This window comes from Octopus bimaculoides, chromosome 4 (assembly GCF_001194135.2).
Source record: "Octopus bimaculoides isolate UCB-OBI-ISO-001 chromosome 4, ASM119413v2, whole genome shotgun sequence".
NCBI classification, from domain to species: domain Eukaryota; kingdom Metazoa; phylum Mollusca; class Cephalopoda; order Octopoda; family Octopodidae; genus Octopus; species Octopus bimaculoides.
Window position 1 is genome coordinate 33,435,674 of NC_068984.1, and position 9,766 is coordinate 33,445,439.

A 9,766-nucleotide genomic window follows, 5' to 3' on the forward strand; every position below is an offset into this window, starting at 1 on the left:
TATATACATATTAATGCAAATTAAACGGGAAAATGTGATGAATCCACGGATCTGGGATAGAATATATTATGCTTAAAATACGAGCTTGGGAAGATGCAATGATGAACACAAGCTAAAAAATAGAAAGAACAGAAAACGAGTACAATCAATGAAAATTAAAGCAAAGTTAATGAAAGATATGCTATAATTAACTAATTTCACAAACTAAAGTTATGTTGGGATAAACCATTCCCACTCATAAATTTCTGGAATGTAAATTAAGATTTACAATTGACAATTCGCTCGTTACGCTTATTAAGGATATTCTTCCTATCGACGAACAGAATTACTGCTGGTAATTTTCTAGACCAAAGCGTAGAAGTAATCTCATAAAATCTTACACCTTCTTAGCTGAACATATTCAGCAATTCAATTTCTGAAAGATTATCTACGAAATTAAAAGGTATATTCTGGGCAAAGTCCGAACTTTTGGCGGTAGTAAAATATCCTTGCTAACTCTGCTTCTGAGCGATCCTCGGAACTTTCTTCACCGATATGGAAAATGTCTTTAATTGTAATTGTAAATTGTAAACATAATTTAATTGTTAATTGTAAACTAAAATTAAGATTTACATTCAATAACATCCTGAGAGAGAATGGACTGGATAAAACGAGCTGACTTTTGTATTTTAATGACCCTATTTATTTATAAATTATTTTTCATGCATTTAACTTTGTTTCCCGTTGATTTCTCTTTCTCATTCAATGTTCTATTTGTAATTCATTCCTACATTATGCTCTTTCATACAATTTTTGTTCTATATTTTACCTTATGTCATTTTTGTTCTGTCATTAACTCCGCTAATTCTTATTTTAGCCTCACTGTACACTATTCTCACGCTGTGGTTTCATTTTCTTATTGTTCACTTCATTTGCCTTTATACATATGTGTGTGTACATGTACACATATATACGATTGCATGTATATACATGTGGGGAAGAACGAGTTGGGGTTGTGTGTATAGAGAAAAATACATATTTACTATATCATATTGAGTAAATAGTAAGCAACATTTTTAACCATGAAGAATTTATACCAAATTTGTGCAGGGTTTTGAATTTTTAAATACATTTCTTTGCAATTGTCTGATAATACAGTCATAGACTTGCCCAAATGCATCAATGAATTAACATTGATATTTTTTCACTGTTATTAAAATCATCTTAAATGGAGCTGTCAAAGCGCGATATTCGAGCAAGTTTTCTATTCAACTTCAATAAAGAAATAAAACAGCTGAAACTGATCGGGATATCAACGAAACGTTTGGTAAAGAAATGGCTAGTGTGTGGTCAGCTCGAAAATGGTTCAAACGATTTCGTGAGGAAGACCTGAGCCCTGAAGATCGTGAGTGTAGTGGACGCCTTTCTGTCATCGATGATGGTCAATTAAAGACCGTCATTGAGAAAAACCCATGTAAAACCACTCGAGAACTGGAAAATAATTCAAGGTAGCCAGAAAATTGCCTGCAACCATTTGCATGCGATCAGAAAATCAAGAAAAGCTCGACAAATGGATTCCACACGATTTGAATGAAAATCAGAAAATACACAGATATGAAATTTGCTCGTCGCTTCTTTTCCGTAACCAGACCGATCCATTTCTCGAACGTATTCTAACTTGCGCTGACAAGTAGATTCTGTACAAGGATAAAAAAAAATGTTCTTCGCAGTGGTTGGACAAAAATGAAGCACCGGAAACCTGCTCTAAACCCGTGCTCTTCAAAACGAAGGTTATGGTGACTGTTTGGTGGTGTACTGCTGGACTCATCCACTATAACTTCATGAAACCCGGAAAAACTATTACTACAGAAACACATTGCCATAAAACTGTCAACATGAACCAAAAAATGCTACTCTTCCAACCCAGACTGGTCAACAGAAGAGGGTCAATCATTCTTCACGACAATGCTCGACCATACGTTTCACTAATGGCGCTCCAGAAGTTGAGAGAACTTGTTTAGGAAGTTCTTACTACCTAGCTTATTCCCTCAGACCTTTCTCCTACCGACTGCCACATTTTCAAGCAGCTCGATGGTTTCCAGCGAGAGACGGAGTTCAAAAATCAAACCGATGCTGAAAGTGCGTCCAAAGAGTTCATCAGCTCCAGAACTCCAGAGTTTTATGTTACCAGAAATAAACAAACTTGTAACTGGTTAACAAAAATGTGATGATTGTAATGGTACTGACTGTGAGGTATAACATTTCCGCATTGTTGATATATATTGTAATGAATTCCATGTTTCAAAATGTTGATTATTTTTACTCGGCCTGACAGCCTCGTGTATGTATATATATACGTATATAAGTATGTGTGTGTGTGTGTGTGTGGCATCTATGAGTGTATGTATGTGTATGCATGTATATATGTATCATCATGCTTAGTTTATTTTAAGTTTATATTATTTCTGTTGATTTTTAAAATCAACTTCAATGCATTTACCTTTGTCGTAATTGAATTAAGATTATTCGTCCCACACACCTTCAGTAGTGAATGACCATGGGATCGCACCTAGAAAGTTAACAGCTCCACTCCACCCGAGACAAAAGGTCACACAAGGTTCATTTTTGTAAGATACCCATGAAGACTAGCCTCCTCCCTCCACATCATCGATGTTATCCCAGGGAAAGGCAAAGGCTGATTCAGCTTGGAACGTGTAACATCGTATAACATTTCTACAGCTGAGTGAACTAGAACAAAGTGTCTTGGTCGGGAGCTCAAGCCAGAGCCCAGTTCGGGGATCGCACTTACTCATGATTATGAGTACAACGCTCTAACCACGAAATCATGCACCTCCATTATATATATTTTATTTCTCTCTGTCTCTCTCTTTCCATATATATATATATATATATATATATATATATATATATATATATATATATGGAGAGAGAGAGACAGAGAGAAAGAGATAGATAGATAGATAGATAGATAGATAGATAGATATGTACACGCGCACATATATGTATGCAGATTGAGCGAAAGAGAGACGAGAAACTACTTTTGTAGATATATAGTGGCTGTTTTCTCGTATCCGAGCAAAGACATTGCTAGAAAGAATCATTGATACATACATATTCACAGACAGAAATCCCGTAATGCGTTTCTACTTCAACAAAACGCATTGTAGTACTATGAAACACTTTTTTTACAGGAACATTTCGCCTTATTCCTCATAAAAGCATAACATTTTCTTGGCGTCGTCAATGAATGCTCCGGTGTTTTTATTAATAATTTTATCTTGCCGATCAGACTTGATACACTTCAGTTACCTTAACGGGAAATAAAGCAGATAGCCTTCTATTTTGCGATTACAATAAAATATCACTATCTAAATCAACTTATTCTGCATTTCAATTTTCCGCTGAATATAGCTTTTTAAATATAATAAGCATTTTGTTTCTGTGCGTTTTGAATTAGTATTTATATTATACTTGAAGTGCAGGCATCATATAAAGTAGATAAAAGCTATATTTACTGAATGCGCTATGAAGCTAAGAGTGTAGGGTCACCTATAGTAATTCCTGCGAAGTAAAGTCTAAATATCTACTACATCTCACACATAAAGATGCGCGTGAGTGGGAGATGTACCTATACATAATTTCAAATCATCTAAGGCAAATGTATTAAAAAGACATCAACGACACACTTCATTTCCAGCTCCATGTTAGCTTGCTGGCTAAAACTTCGTTCCACAACTACAAGGTTTATATATTCGGTCCCATCAGGTGGCTGTTTGAGCAAGTGCATCTGCTGTTGTCACAAGATGCTGATGTGTTTCATCGATGCGAAAAGAATTTGTTCCTGCTGATCAAACTGTTAGTCAGACATTTTACTTGGCAACTCTGAAGTGTTTGTGAGACAAAAACTGGATCTGTGGCAAAGTGAAGAGTAGTGATTTTATCACGACAAGGCACCTGCGCACACCACCTTCAGTGTGATCTCGCTTACCCACCCTCCCTATTCGCCCAATCTTAGTCACTGCTACTTTCTTGTGTTGCCTCGAACGAAAATGGTACTGAGAGGAAAACGTCTTGCAGATGTGGAAGAGGTGAAAAGTATCACATCGCAAGAGTTCCAGGACTGTTTCGAACAGTGAAAGACAAGTCAAGATCGATACATTGCTTCAAATTGCGCATACTTTGAAGACGATGAAAGTGGAAACTAAGTGAATAAAATGATATTGCAAAATTCCGGTTTCTTTTGGCTACCCTCGTATGTATGTGTATATGTGTGTATATGTATGTATGTATGTATGCATGTAATAAATATATATGCATTTTGACGGAATGCCTATATAGTCAGGCATGAAGCCCCACAGCTTCTATATCGGCTCTTTACGTTTTAAAGAGAGCGCTTGTGATGTCATGCGTTCTAAGCAGCATTGGCCTTGCTCTTCCATCTTCGATGGCGAGGAGAGGATCAACATCTACAAACGCATAAACAAGGTTTGCATTTCTGAGAAGAATTATACAAACTACAGACGCATTCCACTACACAGATGCGGCTGAGAAAAGAATCAGGAAACCTCGATTTTGTTTAAAGCATTCCCACTATTAATACAAATATGTTGATCACATATCCTGGATTCAACTGAGTAGAATGTATTTGAAGGACGAGGTTTCAGAAGAGGTAAGCATTTCGTGGCATTCGTCTGTTAGATTTAAAGGTTAGAACCATTCAAGCGTGCATTGTCTAAATCCTCAAAACATTGTTGATCAATTGATTGCACTCCCGTTATATCTCTTTCTTGGCTTTTATTTTATTTCACACACCCAGGAGGATGTTTAATCTGCAAGTTGCATGGAAAACCGAAAGCAAGTGGTGTTTTTCATATCACTGGAGTAAATAGGCAATACAGTGCGTATGTATGTATGTATGTATGTATGTATGTATGTATGTATGTATGTATGTATGTATGTGTGTGTATGCATGTATGCATATATGTATCTATCTATCGAGCTATCTATCTATTTATCTATCCATAGATAACAAGTAGGTATTTATATGCAGAACGTTCTACTAAAGTATTTTAAAACATGTACGTTATACACGTCATCATGACAAACAACATAGACAAATAATTAAACAAAAGGAAGTTAATTCAACAAGTAACATTTGTTGGTGCTTTTCGACACAAAGCATCTAATTTAAAAAGCAACAAAATATAACATACAACTTTATGTTGCATTTGCCATTCGATTCTCTAGAAATGCCAGTATTGATGACAGCTGTTACAATCTAAAGAGCATAATTAGTATAAGTATATTGCTATCTCTTATATATTTGGTGTATATCTTTGGTCACATTATTTGATCGTTGATATAGGTTTTCAATTCTAGCACAATATCAGGAAGTTCAGAAGGGGAGGAAATTTGATTACATCAAAGCTAGTCCTTAACTGATAATTATTTTATCGACACCGAAACGATGAAAGGCCGAGTTGACTTCGGCGGAATTTCAACCCAGAACTTAAAACACGGACGAAATACCACTAAGAATGTATCCGGCATGCTAACGGTTCTGCCGCTGTAAAGGCTATATGTTGATATCAAGGAATGAGTAAAAGCTATACGTTGATATCAAGGAATGAGTGAGAAATGATTATTTTTATTTCCCTCATCTATGCAATGCCTTCTGAATATTGTTTGGAAAATTCAGTAGGATATTGGATATAAATTTCACACCTTCCAGCAGTAAGAAGACATAGTAATCGTGTAAAGTTATCGAGCAACCATAAAAGTATGTAAAACAACTGAATACAGTAAGTAAAGATTTAAGTCTAAGAATGTAACTGAAATAGAAAAGCAAACAATAATTTAAAATTTTACTTCAAACTTGAAGAAATAACTCATAGTTGAAATTCTTGATATAAAAGTTTTGAAAAATGTTATGTACACATATGAAAAACACTATATGAATTAGATTAAAGAAATGCAACTCTTAAATATATCAAAATTGATGAAAATAAATACAAATATTAAAGATATTAAAATTAATAATCCTTTCTACTAGAGGCACAAGGCTTGACATTTTGCAGGTGGGGATAAATCGATCACATCGACGCCCAGTGATTAGCGGTGCTTATTTAATCGAACCCGAAAGGATGAAAGGCAAAGCCGATCTTGGCGGAATTTCAATTCATAACATAAAGACAAACGAAATACCGCTAATTATCTGGACCGTTGTACAGTTTTTACTCGTTTACTTGTTTCAGTTATCTGACTGCGGTCATGCTGGAGCACCGGCTTTAGTCGAAGAAATCTACCCCAGGACTTATTCTTTGTAAGCCTAATGCTTATTATATTGGTCTCATTTGCGAAACTCTTAAGTTACGGGGACGTAAACACACAAGCATCGTTTGTCAAGCGATGTTGGTGGGGTGGGGGCAAACACAGACACACAAACATACACACACACACACACACACACACACACACATATATATATATATATACACATACATATATATATATAGATATATATATATATATATGTGTGTGTGTGTGTGTGTGTGTGTGTGTGTGTGTGTGTGTGTGTTATACATATATACGACGGGTTTCATTGAGTTTCCGTCTACCAAATCCACTCACAAGGCTTTAGTCGGCTCGAGCCTATAGTAGAAGGTGCTTGCCTAAGGTATCATTCAGTGGGACTGAACCCGGAACTATGTGGCTGGTAAGCAAGCTACTTACCACACAGCCATTCCTGCGCCTGTGATAATGATTCTACCAGCTCGCCACCTTTATATCAAAATTAACAATAATAAATAAAAATAATAACCATATTAACCATAGACAGAGATGTGGCTATGTGGTAGCATGGTTTTCTTCAGTTACCATGGTTCTTGAATTAGTCCTTCTGCATGGCACATTCGGTAAGTATCTTTATGTATAGTTCCAGGCGCATAAAAGCCAGGTGCGTGAGTGTTGTATTTACGTCCCCATAACTTAATGATTTGGCAATAGCGGCCGGTAGAATAAGTACAAGGCTTATAAACAAAATTAATATTGGTGTCGACTCATTCGACTAAAAATTCTTCAAGGCGGTGCCATAGTATGACCGCAGTCTAATAGCTGAAACAAGTAATAGATAAAAGATAATACAATTACAGGTACATTAACATATTGAAATTAGTACAATTAAGTGAATTCGAATATTGATCATATTAAACTTACTAAAATAAATTTAATACAAATATTCGTTCATCTATAGGAAAAAGTCTAAGATTTTGTGAAGAAAGTTTGTTGCTGACATCAATCCCAGTGTTTGCCAAGGGCTTTGTTTTATCTAGCCCGAAGGGATGAGGGACAAAATCAGTCAAATATGAATTATTAAAGAGTAATACCTACTTTTATCAAAGTAAAAGTAAAAAATATGACTGCGAATTACCAGGAGCTGATTAGTCTTAGGGATAGTATTTTTTTCTAAATGCAAAAGAACATGTTAGCCTTAAAATGAGAAACTTATAGCAATCGTGTATAGTGCACAAACTCTAATAGTGAAAAAAAAAAACTTCTAAAAAAATATAAGATTAGATTAACTCGTTCCCAGACATATTTCGATTGAAATAACGTAGAATATACAAAATTGAAATGGATACGAACAGAAACAAAACTAAACGGCACTCACATGTTCATAAAATCATAAAAATGTAGCTGATGGGGAGAAATTCAAAGGACGAGTGACAAATGGATGAAAACATAAAAAATATACATATTTATATATATATATATATATCAACATACATATATATATATATATATATATATATAGAATATTTGTAAACAAACGCGGAAGGCGTTTACATGTATGTGTATGTATATAACGAGAGAAAAGTAGGGAGAGAGTTGAGTGAGTATATGCGTGTAGACAGAGTTCAAACCTATTTTGCTGCTGTAAAATCGATGCTATATGAAAAAGCATAACATGATTCAATAAAAGATTGGGAAGAGTGTATGGGAACTTAAGTACATCCTCTACCGAAGTAGATTAATTCAACTTTTTTTTTAGCTGCATTTTGTGTTTTGCCGCCATCGCAAAACAGACCCATTGGAAATTAATCGGGTGTCTTAGATTTTTTATGACCTGCAAAACCTTGGAGTTATCCACGAAAATTCTGAAGCTACTGTGTGCGATGACAATAGTGCCATTGATTTAAATAAGGAACTGGGCTGAGCCTAATAGAGTGCCAAGCGTGATCAAACACCAACTATCTCCTAATACTGCTTTCTGTACACCAGAAAACATTAAATCCACCTATATTGTTTTTATATTTATTTACATTATTTACTTTCGACGGATATTTGTCCTCATCTTGATTGTTGTTAACACAACGTTTCGGCTGATATACTCTCCAGCCTTCTTCAGGTGTCTTGGGGAAATTTCGAACCTTCGTTCTCATTCCGAAGGTATATTTCGTATTTTCCAGTGGTGTTCTCTGTCTATTAATTTACTTTCATCCCACAGGTGGAGGCGGTCTCCATTTTTTCCATACATGATCAGCTATACCCGATTTATGAATGTCTTCTCATGTCACAGCTTTGCGATGTTAGTCTACAATTATTTTGAGGGGGCGACATGTTTCGCCTTTGTATAATCTACCACAGCTACACGGAATGGAGTACATATTCTCTTCTATTGGTGTTTTTACTCGAAGGAGATATTTGCGAAGTGTTGTATCCCTCTTGAATACTGTCCTGATGTCATATGGGCCGCATATATTTTGTATCTTTTCGGAGAGCCCTTTCACATAGGGTAGACAGACTGTAGACATTTTATTGGCCTCATCCTCTCTTTTCTTCATTATTGGAGTGGATAGTATACTTCTGGGGTAGTTGTTGCTGAACAGATCGTTATTGAGCTTGATCATTTCTTCGTAGTGTGTATCACGATCGGTACTTATATTCCTTGCACGATGTTTCTGTTGAATTCTAATGTTTGATAGCTTCATTAATAAGTTGCTGTGGAAATCATTAGACGTTTAAGTTACCGAAATTGATTTACTAGACTGTTCATCACCCTTTCAAATAATGTGACGATATGAGACTGGTCAGTAATTCAATGCCATCGGTTTGATGTCCTTTTTAAAAAGTGGGACAATCGACTGCGATAGGAACTTTCAGGGAAAATAGCCAGTGCCCACTGATTTCTGCCAGAGAATGTCTAAAAGGAATGATAGATGATATCAGAAATATCTGACTTATTTTTCGAAGATGCATATTCGTCTAAACACTTTGAAGCTATAAAAGGCCCCCAAAAAGTTCTGGCGGGGATAGTAATACACTGACAACGGTACACTGACCTAGTAATTTTCTGTTATCAATAAGTACATCCAAATCGACTGATTTGCGTAACAAGAAAAGCTATCTGAGCAGTGACAATTTTCCTGTACAACATATAAAATCTAGGACTTGTATCTTGAGGACTTATCTAATAAGAAAACACCCATGTCCGTCAGACCTATTCTATGTATAAAAACAAATAAATATTCATTACTTCTGAGACAGCTAGCATTGTTATTCATCTACTTATACAACTACATACTTCGCTTCCTTTCTACAAACATGTTACACGAGACACAGCAATGCAAAATAAATAACAAATACAACCAATGTTGGCCCTTTACGATATCTGGCTCCTGTGCGTATGTATATGTATATGTACATATACATATTGTATATATATGTGCGTATGAATGCATATATATATATATATATGTGTGTATAT